This window comes from Dromiciops gliroides, chromosome 5, assembly GCF_019393635.1.
Source record: "Dromiciops gliroides isolate mDroGli1 chromosome 5, mDroGli1.pri, whole genome shotgun sequence".
NCBI lineage: Eukaryota > Metazoa > Chordata > Mammalia > Microbiotheria > Microbiotheriidae > Dromiciops > Dromiciops gliroides.
The window spans coordinates 217,749,928-217,767,274 of record NC_057865.1 but is presented as its reverse complement, the minus strand read 5'-3'; positions in this window follow the sequence as shown (position 1 = coordinate 217,767,274).

The window sequence follows — 17,347 nt, the reverse complement described above, 5'->3', positions numbered from 1 at the left end:
TGCTCTATCTGCTGCACCACCTAGCTGCCCTGAGGTTTAAATTTTAAGTAAATCTTAATTTTTTTTTTGTAGGGTAATGAGGGTTAAGTGACTTGCCCAGGGTCACACAGCTAGTAAAGTATCAAGTGTCTGAGGCTGGATTTGAACGCAGGTCGTCCTGAATCCAGGGCTGGTTGCTTTATCCACTGCACCACCTAGCTGCCCCCAAGGCTTAAGTTTTAAATCCCGACTAGCATTCCCACACAACAACAGAGCTAGCCTGTCCTTCATCTGCTTGTGCCCTGGTAATGCCTGCTCCTCTTGAGTCATGTAGGTTCTGTTAGGCATTTTCTTCCAATCTCATCGCAATTGAAGATTTGTTGGGGGATAAAACCCTCAGTCTCTACATAGTCATGATGACTTGTAAGAACAACAAGAAAACAAAAAAAAAAATTAGCTTGAAATGAGAAAAAGCACAAGAAAGTGCACAGCGAAACATGGGGTTCTGCACTGAGCAAGAAGTACCATGAGATTAAAATGTTGGTCTTTGCTTTGTCTGGAGAGAGTGGAGGCTTGGAGATGTCTTGACTCACACAGGTTTTAGCAAATGCTATGAATGAATGCTAACCAAGGATCAAGTGCTGAAGCGTTTTTTCTTGTTGAAATGCATCGAATACCGAATTTGATGGGTTTAGAAGCCTATGAGTGCCGAGGTACCACTGTATTTTTCGATTTCACGAGTATCACCTGTTCTCCAGGTTCCTCTGCACTGTTCCTTCCACTTGAACTGGAGGAGGATTTGACTCCAAAAAACAAGAATCTTCAACTGCTTAACTTTTTCCCAGTATGATTTTACAGTTGAATTTTAAGTTTGCCAGTTCTCCCATATGTCCAATATCTTCTATTGAAACAACTTGCTGCTTGCTGTTCAGCCATGTCTGACTCTTCACGACCCCATCTGGGGTTTTCTTGGCAAAGATACTGGAGTGGTTTGCCATTTCCTTCTCCAGCTCATTTTACAGATGAGGAAACTGAGGCAAACAGGGTTAAGTGACTTACCCAGGGTCACAGAGCCGGTAAGTATCTGAGGCTGGATTTGAACTCAGGAAGATGAGCCTTCCTGATTCCAAGCCTCATGCTCCATTCACTGCACCACTTAGCTGCATACCGAAACTACTTATTCTACTTTAAATGAAACAACAACAAAACCCGAATCCAGGAAGAAATTATAATTGCTCCCTTTAGATAACATAGGATCTTACCTGGGGTCTATAAATTTGTTTTAAAAAAGATTTTAATAAGTACATTTCAATATAATTGGTTTCCTTTATAATCAATATATTTTATTTTAGACTTGGAATAAGATTAAGAAGAAATTCTGTAACTTTACTGAATTTGAAATTACTGTGCCAAAAAATTTATCAAATCTTAGCATTCTATCCATCCATCCCTCATCTATCTATCTATCTATCTATCTATCTACCTCTTTATTTGCCTATCTGTCCATCCATCCATCCGTCTAACTAGCCAGCCAGCCACCTATCTATCTTCCGGTCTGTCTTTCTGTCTTTAGTATGTTGAGTCTCTACTGAGGGAGTGGAATTTTCCTGGCACTTGCTTATGATTCGTCATCTTTCATTAATTGTACCTTTTTTTTTTTTTTTACTTGAGAGTTCTTGAAGGAACAATTTATTTCCAAATGCCACTTAGGCATTTGTCTCTGGCAAACACGTGCTAGTACATTTACTCTAAGGGAAATCAAATGACTCGTTGCATCCCTGGCTATTAGGGGTTGGTGTTGGTGTGTTTTCTCTTAGGGACTTGAAGGAGTTGGTTAAATTCCATAACTACGGCCCAGAGGATGGAGGCTCTATTCTCTAGTGATGTCATAGCTGTGCTTGATACAGGTGGGAATATCTCTGTGCAGTTAACTCTTGATTCCCTGGAATAATGGAGGGGAGAAACATAGAATATGGACCAAAACAATAGATGTGACTTTGGAATACAGAACACCAGATATATACACCCTCATTTAGCCCTTCCCTCCTTCCTTCCTTCCTTCCCTCCCTTCCTTCCTTCCCTCCCTCCCTCCCTTCCTTCCTTCCTGTCTTCTTTCCTGGGTCCTTCCTTCCTTCCTTCCTTCCTTCCTTCTTGGTTTGCAAAGTCCTTCACATTTGTTAACTCATTTGATCCCCATAACAACTCTGTGATGTAGGTGCCAACCATTTTACAGATGTGGAAGCTGAGGTGCATCCTTTTTTGGCCCTTTCAGACTAGACTCTCTCTGTATCATTTGATTCCCTTTCCAGGGGAGGCCCTGGTACTTTGCCCACCTATTTCTTCTAAGTAATGCTGCCATCCAAAAGAATGATGAATGGGCGAAAAAGCATTTATTAAGCTATTACTTAGGGCAGGACTCTCTACTAGGCACTGGGATAAAAAAAAAACACAACAGTCCCTGCTGTCAAGGAGGGATATTCTAATAGGGGGACAGCCCAGGTCCCAGCTTCCAGTGAGTTGGAAAAGTCCTGTGGTCCTTAGAGTATAAAAACAAAGTAGGTGGTGATAAACCTTCTTTGATGTTATTTTTAAAATTTTATTGTTGTGTTTTGTCTTTACAAACATTTACTTTACTTTTGGAAAGGCCTTTTGTAACAAAGAAAAACAATTATGTAAAACTAATAATGCAGTGACTTCATCTGACAGTGCGTGCAACAATACACATTTGTATCTCTCTCTCTCACACACACACACACACACCCTTTCTTTTTTCTTTTTCTTTTTTTTGCAGGGCAATGGGGGTTAAGTGACTTGCCCAGGGTCACACAGCTAGTAAGTGTCAAGTGTCTGATACTGGATTTGAACTCAGGTACTCCTGAATCCAGGGCTGGTGCTTTATCCACTGCACCACCTAGCTGCCCCCCCTTTCTTTTTTCTAATAAACAGAAATCTATTGTCTCTCTGTCCTATCCCCCACCCCCCAAAAAATTAAATTCCTTGTAACAAATATGCCTGATCAAGCAAAACTAATTCCCTAAATGACTGTATACAAAACCTGCACCTGAAATCCATCACCTCATTGTCATGGATATCATGTTTCATCATCAGTCCTCTGGAATCATGAAGGGTTCTTGTAGTGGTCATAGTGTTTACAGCTTTCAAAGGTGTTTGTTTTTACATTGTTGTTGTTGTTATATATATATATATATATATATATATTATATATATATATATTATATATATATATATTCTATATATATATATATATTCTATATATATATATATATATTCATCAGTTTATAAAAGAATTCAATTTTTTTTTTTGGTGAAGCAGTTGGGGTTAAGTGACTTGCCCAAGGTCACACAACTAGTAAGTGTCAAATGTCTGAGGTCAGATTTGAATTCAGGTCCTCCTGACTCCAGGGCCAGGGCTCTATCCACTGTGCCACCTAGCTGCCCCTAAAATTGTTTATTTTTTATAATATTGATGCTAATAGTACACAATGTTCTTCCACTTCTTCAACCTGTATTAATTTATATAAATCTTTTCATATCTTTTTGAAATCGTGTACGTCCTTGTTTCTTAGGGCAGTTAGGTGACAGTGGATAGAGTTCCAGGCATGCAGTTAGAAAGATTCATCTTCCTGAATTCAAATTCTGCCTCATATATCTCCTATCTGTGTGACCCTGGCCAATTTACTTATCCCTGTTTGCCTCAGTTCCTCATATGTAAAATGAACTGGAGAAGGAAATGGCAAAGCACTCCAGTATCTTTGCCAAGAAAACCCCAAATGGGGTCACAGAGTGTTGGACATGACAGAAATGACTCAACAACAAAAATTTCTTCATTTCTTACAGTACATAGTATTCCATCACTTTTACAAACCACAGCTTACTCAACCATTCCTCAATTGATGGGCATCTCCTTAGTTTCCAGCTTTGACACCGAAAAAGAGCTGCTGCTATAAATATTTTTGCACATACCATCTCTTTCTTTGATCTCCTTGGGGTATAGACCTCCAGTGATATAGCTGGATCGAAGGGCCCACACTCTTTATGTATAATTTTTATACATATTGCTTCCCAGATTGGTTATAACTATTTACATGTCCACTGTGCCCCTCCAACATTTATAATTTTTTCTTTTATTGTCATCTTCACCACACTGAATGTGAGGTAGAATCTCAAAATGTCTTTAATTTGCCTTTCCCTAGTTAGTAATGCTTTGGAACATTTTTTCATATGGCTATAGGTAGCTTGAGTTTCTTTCCTTGAGAACTGTCTGTTCATATTGTGAGATTTAAAATTGGATATTAGATCATAAATCTCCCCTACTTAACTTTTCCCTAAATTTATCTCCCAGACTAGTAAATGGAAGAAGCTTCTGGTTTTCTAGTTAGAGCTTTTATTGTATGGTAGTTACAAGGTGATGTTGATTAGAGGGATAGGAAAGTAGAAATGCAAAGCAAATCGTCTTAAGTCTAAGCTTGGTCTATATTCCGTATAAAACTCACCAAAAGCCAAAGGCCACCTTTGGGGAGAGAGAAAGACCGTGTCAAGTGCGTGCTGCTGCTAACTACGAGCCGGGCCCAGTCGAACTCTCGTCAGCATCAGCCTGTGCAGCGCAGTCAGGAGACCAACAGAGCAGGAAAAAGTTCCCACTTCCATTCTCTCCTTGCCTTTTAAGCTCACGCCCTGGAAGTGGAGTGCTAGCAGGCAGTCTGACGTGCGCAGCAGGCGGACTGGCGTGCGTAGCTCATGCCATTGGTCTCCTCCCCGAAAGGGTGGTCCTTCAAAAACTGGCATCTTTCAGTTATTCTAACCGACTGTTAAAAAACTTTCATTTTTTTCTTACCACAATATCCTTAGACCATTTATCAATAGCTGCCATTTTTTGTAATAGAGATAAACCAGAATCCTTTCCAGTACATTCAGGAGTGAAACAAGGTTGTCCATTGTCACCACTTCTATTTGACATAGTACTGGCAATCCTGGCTCTAGCAATAACACAAGAAAAAGAAATTGGAATAACCCTAGGCGAAGAAGAAGCAAACTGTCACTTTATGAAGTTGATATGATGGCATACTTAAAGAATCCTAGCATCAACTGAAAATTGAATGGAATAACAACAAACAAACTTGAAGGACATAAAAGAAATCCATATAAATCATTAGCATTTTTATATAAAATCCAGCAGAAAGAGATAGAAAGAGAAATTCTGATTAAAAGTACTACAGGGGCAGCTAGGTGGCACAGTAGATAAAGCACCGGCCCTGAATTCAGGAGGACCCGAGTTCAACTCCGGCCTCAGACACTTGACACTTACTAGCTGTGTGACCCTGGGCAAGTCACTTAACCCCAATTGCCTCACCCCCCAAAAATAAAATATAATAAAATGAAAATGAAAAAATAAAATAAAATAATAGGGGCAGCTAGGTGGCATAGTGGATAGAGTACCGGCCCTGGAGTCAGGAAGACCTGAGTTCAAATCTGACCTCAGACACTTAACACTTAGTAGCTGTGTGACCCTGGGCGAGTCACTTAACCCCAATTGCCTCACTTAAAAAAAAATTAATCAGTGGAACAAATTGGGTATATAACATACAAAAGCAAATGTATTTAATACCCTAGTAGTCAATAAACACAAATACCCCAGCTATGAGATAAGGAGTCACTATTTGACAAAAACTAATAAGAAAATTAGACCACAGTATAGAAGAAATTAAATTTAAGCAAGTATCTTTTATGTTATACCAAGATAAACTCAAAATGGGTACATGACCCAGATATAAAAGGTCACATAAATTTGATAAACATGGAAAAAATTTACCCATTAGGTCTCTGGATAGAGGAAAAGTTCATGACTAAAAAAGATAGAGAGGATTATAGAAGATAAAATATATAATTTTGTATAAAATTAAAAAGGTTTTGCACAACTCCAATAAAGTTCAGATAAAAATGGAAACAATCAACTGGGAATAAATCTTTGTAGCGGGTTTCTCTGATAGAAGTCTCATTCTCCAGCTATATAAGGTACCGATTCAAATGTACAAGAATGAACCATTCCCCAATTAATGAATGGCTTAAAGATATGATGTCATTTTCATTGATAAAACCATATCCATTTCTAATGTCGAACTATTTGGCAGTGATGAGGGCTTTGGTGGCGAGAACTTTCTTCCTTGGTGGCTGCCAAGAAAGTAGCTGCATGGGGCAGCTAGGTGGCGCAGTGGATAGAGCACCAGCCCTGGATTCAGGAGGACCCGAGTTCCAATCCGGCCTCAGACACTTGACACTTACTAGCTGTGTGACCCTGGGCAAGTCACTTAACCTTCATTGCCCCGCCCCCCCAAATTAAAATAAATAGACTTTCAAAAAAAATGTTTTAGTTCCATACAAAGTCAATCAATTAATAAACATTGATTGAGTTCTTATTGTGTGCCAAGCACTGTGCTAAATGCTAAGGGTATAAAAAGAGGCAAAAGACAGTCCCTGCCCTCAAAGAGCTTACAATCTAATGGGGGGAAGCAACATGCAAACAAATATATAAACAAAGTAAACTTTATACAAAATAAATAAATAATTAACAAAAGAAAGCCTCTGGAATTAAGGGGGAGTGGGTCCAGCAAGCCTTCCTGTAGAAGTTGGGGTTTTAGTTGGAACTTAAAGGAAACCAGGTGGGGGGCGGGGAGGGTGGTAGTCAGAACAGAGGAGGTAGTATTCCAGCATTGGGAAACAGCCAGAGAAAATGCCTGGAGAGAGAGAGAGAGAGAGAGAGAGAGAGTCTTGTTTTCATGGAACAGCCAGGAGGCCAGTGTCACTGGATCGAAGGGTAACACATTGGGGAGTAGAGTGCAAGAAGACTGGAAGGGTAAGAGGGGGCTAAGTTACAAGTGAATGCCAGAGCATTTTGTATGTGCACCTGGAGGCAAGAGAAAGGCACTGGAAGAGTTTACTGAGTAGGGGGTTAGGTGACCAGATTTCAATTTAGGAAAATCACTTTAGTGGCTGAATGGCTAAAGGACTGTGGTGGGGAGAGACCTGAGGCAGGAAGACCCTCCAGCTGCCTATCACAAAGTAGTGGCCATAGATTTTTCAGCCATTTGTCAAGTGATGGGCGCCCACTTTGTTTCCAGTTATTTTCTACCACCGAGAGATTGCTGGGTCCAAAGGCAAGGACTGTTGAATTACTTTTCTTGCATAATTCCAAATTAAAATTCAGAACATTTGGACCACTTCACACATCTGCTAACAGTACATATTCAATTCTGGTTGGAGGAAGTGGAGATTTAGTTGTGTAAAGTGTAAAGCGTAGAATGAGACAGAAAGCTCTAGGATGCTGCCCAGGAAGGAGAATGGAGAGTTGGTCAGAGAGACAGAGGGCCAAGGTGACCAACACTTTGCTGCATCTCTCTTGTCTGATGCCTTCATATTAGAGGGCACACAAAATCTCTAACGCTGTCGAGAATGGACTTCAGCCAACTTTGTTGCAGTGACAGCATGGGAAAGAGGAAGAGAGAATTCAGAAAAGCATCCTGCTCAGACCACCTCAATGAGAGCCCCATTCCTGTCTTTCAAGAGAATAAGGGATGAAAGGAGCTAGATGTTGCAGTGGATAGAGCTCAGGGCCTGGAGTCAGGAAGACTCAGTCAAAATATAACCCCAGACCCTTCTTAGCTGTGTGACCCTGGGCAAGTCACTTCGCTTCTGTTGGCCACTTGGTCCCCTAAACCCTTTATAGAAAGAAAGCATCTGAATCATCCCATGGGAAAGGAAACTTGTCAATTAAGAAGAATCTACTTGGGGCAGCTAGGTGGCACAGTGGATAGAGCACTAACCTTGGATTCAGGAGGACCTGAGTTCAAATCCAGTCTCAGACACTTGACACTTACTAGCTGTGTGACCTTGGGCAAGTCACTTAACCCTCATTGCCCAGCCCCCCCCCCAAAAGAAGAAGAAGAATCTACTTGCTTTAGATCTTCTCAGGCTTGTTCAAATAGAGTGAACTTATGAATAACTCAATAAAGAGGAACCCTCAAAATACTCTCTTGGGAGCCTGAAGAGTCCAGCAAGCTTTTTGGAGGGGGGGAGAGGGAGGGAAGGTGCAGAGGGGACAAATGTCAACAACTTATTATAGACTCTATCTAAAATGAACTGGGTCCTACACATGCACAAGAGGATGGGGCAATCGCTGGTGTGGCTCTCTCTTTGGACCATGCAGAGCCAAGATGAAGGTGAAAGGTGGATTCAGCAGCACCACAAAATCCTTTGTGTTTTAGCTTCTTCTCCTGGGAGGGCAATTACAGTTATATTACTGGTCTTTTGTGTGTGTGTGTGTGAGGCAATTGGAGTTAAGTGACTCGCCCAGAGTCACAGAGCTAGTAAGTGTCAAAGGTCTGAGGCCGAATTTGAACTCAGGTCCTCCTGAATCCAGGGCCAGTGCCTTATCCACTGAGCCACCTAACTGCCCCACAGTTACGTTACTGAGGCTTGTTTAAGTTACTCTTTCAATGTGTTTCATGAACTTTTTGTCTTACATTTTTTTTTGTATTAATGAGATAAATTTCTGCCCTATACTTGATCTACTTTTGTGCGTTGAGTACCTTTCTACTCACCCTTCCTCCTTTCTGTGGGGAGACCTGAGACGAATCAGACAAATCCTGGAGTGGGAGAGGGTAAATTAGCTAGAGAGTCTGAGCAAAAGGGGGCTGACCCCGCTCTGTAAGGGCCAGGCTCCCCCAGGAGTGAACTGGTTCAGGTATAGGAGTCCAGAGTGGAGAGAGAGGGAAGGAGTAGCAAGCACCCTGGGCTCAGTACTGACATATCAGAGGTTTGGGAAGAAAACAACCATGGAGGTAGCTTAAAATTTGGCTTACAAACTAAAGGTTGGCAAAGAGGCAATGCATTAAATGAAATTAAATATTTTAAGTGCCACTAATGTGCGTGCGTGGCCCTGGGAACACAGACAAAAAGTAAACAGTCTGCTTCGAAGAAGCTTAGGTTATGGATGTTGGGAGTAGGGGGGAGGAGTTGGGGCTGAAGATTGATTACACAAGATAGCATCCTAGAATCCTAGATCTACAGCTCAGAGGGACCTCAGAGAGCAGCTGATTCAACCTACATGTGCACAAATAAGCAAATTCAAAGTACAGACAAAATTTAGGAAGGAGAGTAGTACTTACAACTGAATGGGTGGGTAGGTGGGATCAGGTGAGGTCACAGGGAGGAAGGGGGCTCCCGAGCTGTGCCTTGACAGAAGCTGGGAGTTTTCTGAGGGGGAAGTTAGGAAGGTGTGTGCTTCACAAAGGGGCAGGTATTTGTGCCAAGGGAGGTGGGTAGAGATGAGAGATGGAATGTCACATGGAAGAAAAAGTTAGCAGGCCAGTTTGACTGGTTCAGAGAGAGCAGAAAGGGGGACAATATGAAATAAGAGTGGGAAAAGTGGGTGAGAACTAGATCATGAAGGATATTACATGCTAGGCTGAGTAGCTGGCATGTGTGGCTGTTAATAAGAGGAGGAAGTTGCAGGGCAGGGAATGATGGAATGTGGGAAAGTCAGGCTGAATGCATTTACCGCAGTGTTGACAAGAACACAGAGAGAAGGAAGGACACAGAATTGTCTTCAGCGGGGAGGTGGCTAGTGCCTTGTCCCGCAGCTACTCACTGTGACAAGGCTTGGATGACCTTGAGGCAGAAGCAGGCCTAGAGGCAAGCTGTGTTTGAAGACTAGCCCTACCAGGTACCTCGTCTAGATCATCAATGCAATTTTTGCAATTTCTCATGACTTAAATACCTCTAAAATGTGCATTTCCATACACACAACAGAGCACAAAAAGAGGATTATATTTTGAAATCATGAAATCTCCATTTTATACCTCTTGCTTTGAGAAACAGTTAAGTTAGGGGCAGCTAGGTGGCGCAGTGGATAGAGCACCAGCCCTGGAGTCAGGGGGACCTGAGTTCAAATCCAGCATCAGACACTTAACACTTACTAGCTGGGTGACCCTGGGCAAGTCACTTAACCCCAATTGCCTCGCTAAAAAAAAAAAAAAACAAACCAAAAAACCAGTTAAGTTCTGCACATCACATTCAAAATGATTATCTGCACTTCCTTTTTTATTTTAAAAAAATGTTTGTACTTCCTTTTGAACATCCTTTTTTCTTCTGTGCATTATAAAATAATGTTTTGATGACATTTCTTTAAAAGCATCACTTACCGCTAACCTTTCTTCTCCCTTCATTAAATCTGCCCCCCCTCCACAATTAATAATCTAAAGAGAAAAAAAATACCTCTGTAACAAATTAGCATAGTCGAGCAAAACTAATTCACATACTGGCTATGTTTAAAACTTTCAAATGTGTGTCTCTGCACTTTGTGTCTATACCTCTCTGTCGGGAGGTAGGTTACAGGTTTCATCATAGAAAACAAGCATTTATTAAGCACCAACAATGTGTCAGTCTACTGTGCTAAGCACTTTACAAATATTATGGATCCTCATAACAGCCTGGGATGAAGGTGCTTTTGTTACAGAGGTTAAGTGACTCCCAAGTTAACTGACTTTCCCACAGCTGATAAGTATATGAGGCCCAATTTTCACTCAGTTCTTCCTGACCCAAGGCCCAGCACTGTGTCCATTGTGCCCCCTAGCTTCCTGGTAGGTAACTGCTTTGATCAAAGTTCCGAGGTCTTTAAAAGTTGTTTTTCTTTACCATGATGTTGTTCTTATATAAAGTATTCTCCCATCACTCTCCTGTCTCATGTCACTCTCATCCCGTCATTCTGCATCAGTTACATAACACCGTCTGTTCAACCATTTCCCAATTCATGGGCACTCCCTTACATTCCATTTCCTTGCTTTTCTCTCTTTCTTTTTAATCCCCTCTTCAGGATCAGGACGTTTGTCTTGCTTGCGACTGTTCCTTCTCTCTTAACTCATTCCTCCCTATCTCCTCTTACTTCTCTTTTGAGTTTGATGTTATTTCTACAGCACAGAGAGAGAGAGAGAGAGAACACGCTTTGTTTCGATGCCCATCTTTCCTGTTCCTCCTATTTGTATACGTTTCTCATGCATCCCAGTGATAAGAAATAGCAAGTCCTTCTCCTTTCTCTTCTCTAGTGTTTTCTTCCTTCTCTTTTTACCTTTACCCTTTTCCCTTTTATCTCTGTTTACCTTCCCTTCTCTTTTCCCCTTTGTCAAATCCTCAGAACAGAAGCAATACACCGCCACCCCACCCCCTCCTCTGGTTTTTTTTTTAAATTAGTTCCCTCAAGGCCCTTTGAAGATACATTAAGGTTGTTTATTCTCTGGCTCTTAGAATGTTAGCACTACATTTCATACAGTCCTTTCTAATTGCTTAAATAAATTTAATTTTTTATGGTTTCTCTTAACTCTTGTGTTTGTGTTTCAGAGTTCCTACTCAAAATCTGGTCCTTTCTTTTTCTTTCTTTCTTTTTGGTTGTTGTTGTTTGGTTGGTTTTGGTTCTTTTTGCAGGGCAATGAGGGTTAAGTGACTTGCCCAGGGTCACACAGCTAGTAACTGTCAAGTGTCTGAGATTTGAACTCAGGCCCTCCTGAATCCAAGGCCAGTGCTTTATCTACTGCGCCACCTAGCTGCCCCCTGGTCCTTTCTTTAGAAAGGTTTGAAAGTCCTCTATGGCATTAAAGGTTCACTTTTTCTGCCCCCTCCCCCCGCCCCTAGAATTATACTGTTTTTCTGGGTAAGTTGTTCTTGGTTGTAAGCCTATATACTTTGCCTTTTGGAAAAGTTTTAGTAGAAGCTACCAGGTCTTGTATGATCCTTCAGAGTGTAGCATTCTCCACCAGCAATTGATTGGGAGTGTGTCATTCACAATTCAGTGAACAGTATTTATACATTATATGAAACAAAGAAAAAAGAAAGGCGGTTATTCAATAAAATGCAGGTGGCCATTCAAAGGAAAATAGTATACTTGTTGAAGGGGAATATATATCATTTGCTATAGGAGATAGATAAAAGAGTTATTTTGTTTTTTGGTTTTTTGTGGGGCAATAGGAGTTAAGTGACTTGCCCAGGGTCACACAGCAAGTAAATGTCAAATGTCTGTGGCCGGATTTGAACCCAGGTACTCCTGAATCCAGGGCCGGTGCTTTATCCACTGTGCCACCTAGCCACCCCCTAAAAGAGTTATTTTTTAAATTAATATTCATTAGAGATAGTGACCTATATTCTTCTTTCTCTACTTTGCATGATTTAGGAATCCATATTATATTTGTCTCATAGAACAGTTTTGGTGGGATTCTTTCATTACCCTTTTTTCCTCAGATAGTTTATGTAATATTGGAATTAGTTATTCCTTGAATGTATGATAGAATTTACTTGTAAATCCATCTGCTCTTGTTGAGTTTTTCTCCCTTTCCTTTGGAAGTTCCATCTCTCCTGAGATTGGATTATTTAAATTCTCCATCTGTTAACCTGAGGTTTGGTAGGGGGAAAGTTGTGGGGGGTGTTCTTTTATTTTTGGTAAATATTCATCCATTTCACTTAGAGTTAGTAGGGGTTTTGCACATAATTGGGCAAAATTTTGTCTTTTTTTTCCTCTTAATTAGTTGCAAATCCTCCTTTTTCAATATTGGTAGTGGACATTTGATTTTTCCTGTCTTTTAAAAAATCAGATTATGAATTTACTGGTTTTTCTGAAGAAGAAGAAGAAGAAAAAAAACAACCTAGTTTCTAGTTTTAGGCAAGTTAGGAAGGACAAATAGTATGTAAATATTGAAAAGTCCTTCAATTCTCAGATGAGTTGCAGGTGACCTAATATGATGTTCTTCCTATAGCCCTGATTTTCATAAGGTTAACACCATAGGACTTGCGCTATCCTCACCACATGAACTAGTTAGTTGCAGGCCAAATGTATGGATGGCCTATCAGGCCTTAGCAAATTGTATTAAGTCGTATAATTATTAGGGTAGGGAATTTCCACAAGCTACTTGAAACCTGTAAAGTGGTCAAAGAAATATCTCTTCAAACTTGCTCTGGAAACAAGGTAAAAAGGCCCATTCCAGGTACTGTTAACAACTAATAACACAGGGGCACAGTGGATAAAGCACCAGCCCTGGATTCAGGACGACCTGAGTTCAAATCCAGCCTCAGACACTTGACACTTACTAGCTGTGTGACCCTGGGCAAGTCACTTAACCTTCTTTGCCTCACAGAAGAAGAAGAAGAAAAATGAATGATAAGATGATGATTCAGAGTGGTTGTCTCTGAGTTTAAGCAAATTGAACTGCACAATTTTTTCCTGTGGTTTTGGGTGGAGTACATTACCACTGGGCCACAGGTATGATTGTGATTCCTGATCCTTATTACTCAACAGAAGCAGGAAACTGAGCAATGGTTCCCTGAGAAGAGCTAGTGGATATAGGTCAAGATCAAAGATTTTTGAGGAAGGTGACAGATTGATATTTTAGGAATATGAGTTTGGCAGCTGTTCGGAAGAGGAATAGAAAGAGATTAGAGCAGGAAAACCAATTAGGATCCTCTTAGGCTATTGAACTAAACACTGGTAAGAGGCTGGATTAAGATAGAAGCTGTATGAGGGGGGAGGAACAAACAGATGTAAGAGACAGTGTTGGAGATAAGATCAATAAGCCTTTGCAATCGATGTGGATCCAGGGGTTAAGGGAAAGATAAGAGTAAAGAATGACTCCAAGATTTAGAACCTGGGTGATAGTAAGGATGTTGGTGACATTTGGAGGAGGGTTGGGAAATATAATGAGTTATGTTTTGGACATGCTGAGTTTGAGATACTCAAGCACAACTATACAGCTGAAGGTTGGAGATGTGGGCCTGGTGTTAAGGAAAGAAATTCAGGATGTCTACGCAGGTGTATTGCATCGAGCAAGGATAAAGAGGGCCAAGGACAGACCCTTAGAGGTACCACACTTAGTGGGGGGAGGAAGGATGAATGGATTAACATCTTCTAAGGCTAATTAGACTTTTTGAGACATTTTGTGTACAAGCACCATTTTGATTTTTAGGCCACTCATTCAACTTGTTTCAGTCTTTTTAGCTTCTCTTGATTTGGCAAGTTACTCTGGGCCAGGCCTGATTCAGGCTGGTCCAGTGATTCAGGATTGGTATAAAACAAAGCACTTAGAAACCATTCAACACTTAATAAAAATAAATTTACTTAAGAGTAATATGGGGGGGTAGCTAGGTGACGCAGTGGATAAAGCACTGGCCTTGGATTCAGAAGGACCTGAGTTCAAATCCAGCCTAAGACACTTGACACTTAGCTGTGTGACCCTGGGCAAGTCACTTAACCCTCATTGCCCCGCAAAACAAACAAACAAACAAAAAAACAATAATATGAAAATGATGCTCAGAAAGGCATGCCCCACTGCCACAAAAGTCACCACATTCCTCTGACCCAACATACCTGTCTAAGTAGATGCAATGATCCATCTCCAAATGGCTCTCTACGTGTACAAGGATATGTGGAATCAGACTTGTAGTTCACTAGCACAGTGGTGGGACACTCATCAAGTCTGAGTTGGCCCTTGTAGCAATCAAGTCTTGGGGACAACTTTCTGCTTTTTATTTTTAATTTAATTTTTAAATTTTTAATTAAAAAAAAAAACCAACCATCTCTCCCTCCCTCTCCTCCTCCTCCAAGAAAAAAAAAAAACTTCCCTATCTTTTGGAGGAAATGCTAGCCCAGCCTGGACCCTGCTAAAGATCCTACCAAACCCTGCTCCTGGCTAGTGAGGTGCTAAAGGTCTTCTAGAAGACCTTTGACCATTTGACCATTTATATAAATATCTTTAGGGCCATGATTAGATAACAGTGACCTCAGGAATGAAAGAGGCCCAACTGTAGGATGGAATGGAGGAAGATCTCAGTGCAGGTTAGAAAAACAAAACAAAACAGAAGGACAAGAAAAAAAAAAAGGAGTCAATATTATGGTTCCTCAAAGAATTCTAGAACAAATATGGAGGAAAATGAAGATCAGAAATCCTAGGGTTAGCCTCCCCACCTTTTTAAGGACTCAAGGTCAGATCTTCCATTTGGTGGGTGATGTTGGGGGTAGTTGGTAGCAGTTTCATTTGTAACTATATATATTTTTTTAATGAGGCAGTTGGGGTTAAGTGACTTGCCCAGGGTCACACAGCTAGTAAGTGTCAAGTGTCTGAGGTCGGATTTGAACTCAGGTCCTCCTGACTCCAGGGCTGGTGCTCTATCCACTGCGCCATCCAGCCGCCCCTATTTGGAGCTATCTTAAAAGCTGTTTCTTGGGTTAATGTGAATGCCGACAAGTTCACAGCTATGACACAGGGTATGAATCGTTGAAAACATCCATTTTTTGGACCCATTAAGTTCAAATAAAGTTTTGTCCAAAATCTTCCAGCTTTTTTTTTTTCCCCTCTTCCTAATTTAATTTGGCCTGGTGCAAACATCAATCATTACAAATTAACACAAGGTGGGGCAGCTAGGTGGCGTAGTGGATAGAGCACCGGCCCTGGATTCAGGAGTACCTGAGTTCAAATCCGGCCTCAGACACTTAACACTTACTAGTTGTGTGAGCCTGGGCAAGCCACTTAACTCCAATTGCCTCACTAAAAAATAAATAAATAAATGAATGAATGAATGAATAAATAAATAAATAACAAATTAATACAAGGTTTACATTCTGGGACTTAACATAGAAAGTACATGTATGGTAGTTCACTTAAAGCAAGAAAAGCACTGATGTTCAGGTTATCAAACCTGAGGATGGTCAGTCATTCAACAAGTGCTTATTATGTGGTGTTAGACTAGGCACTGGGGATACCATGAAAGATCAAATAAATCAGAAGCTCATATTCTAACGGGGACCTAACAGGCCAACAGCTATCCATGATGAGATCATTATGGATGAAGAGATCAGTGTAAAGAGGAAGTGATCTCAAAGGGAAAGCCCTGGTTGGGGGGAGACCTGGAAAGCTCATGAAGAAGGTGGGGTTTAAACTGAATGTGGAAGGAAGCAGGGATGTGGAGGTTAGGAGGGAGAAGATTGCAGGCCCTGGGGGGGAGGCAGCCAGGGGCAGGGCAAAGAGGCTGGGGATGGAGCACCACGTGTGAGACGCAGCTGCATGACAATGTGTGGAGGATCCTGGCTTCTCTCCCTCAGGTTCACCAGCCACCTGAGGCAGGAACAAAGAGGAAAAGGAAAAGAGATGGTAGAAAGGAGAGAGTGGGTGGAGGCAGCTTACAGTCTTCCTGAGACAAGGTAGAATCTTGGAGCAATTAATTCAAAGAGGCACAAAAATAAGCCAACACCCGAAGGGGTTAGTTAATTAACAAAGTTTTTTCTGATTGGGAATAGGAGACTGATCAATGGTCTGTATACTCTCAGTGGCAAAGGTCTTCTGTGGATCAGAAATAACATGCCAAGGGGGCAGTTAGGTGGCGCAGTGGATAAAGCACCAGCCCTGGGTTCAGGAGGACCCTAGTTCAAATCCAGCCTAAGACACTTGACACGTAATATCTGTGTGACCCTGGGCAAGTCACTTAACCCCCATTGCCCTGCTCAAAAAAAATTGGAAATGAAAAAATCAAGTTAATAAAAGTTTCATTTTAAAAAAGGAAAAGAAATAACATGACCAGTGCAGGAGACTAGAGTTTGGCATAGCTGCAGTTTAGATTTCCAAGTTTCATGTCCCAAATAGGCAAGAAAATAACCTAGAGAAACAGACACTGGGGTAACCTTTGACTCACATTAACTGCGAGGACATCACCTAGAGCAGAGCTTCTTCAACTTTTTCGGCTCATGCCCCCTTTTCGCCTCAGAAATTTTTATTCAACCCTGTGTTTATGGGTATATAGGTATACATAACCTTTGTTGCCAATTTTTTGTGACTCCCGCCCCACATTCAGTTATGTGACCCCATATGGGGTCCTAACCCACAGTTTTAGAAGCTTTGACCAACACTGTCTCAACCACCTAAGATAACAAAAAAAGTGGCTTTGTCATTCAGAAGAGCAGAGAGGACAGAAGAGGTAGAAGTCCCACATAACAGGTGACTCATGATGTAGATAATTCCTTTAAAAAAAATCTAGGGGGCAGCTAGGTGGCGCAGTGGATAGAGCACCGGCCCTGGAGTCAGGAGGACCTGAGTTCAAATCCGGCCTCAGACACTTAACACTTACTAGCTGTGTGACCCTGGGCAAGTCACTTAACCCCAACTGCCTCACTAAAAAATAAATGAATGAATGAATGAATGAATAAATAAATAAATAAATAAATAAAAATATAAGGACAACCACAGTACCAACCTTGAAGCAACCCTTCAAGGAGTTGTGAGGATCAAATAAGTAAGCACTCTGTAAATAATGATTTCTCTCTCAA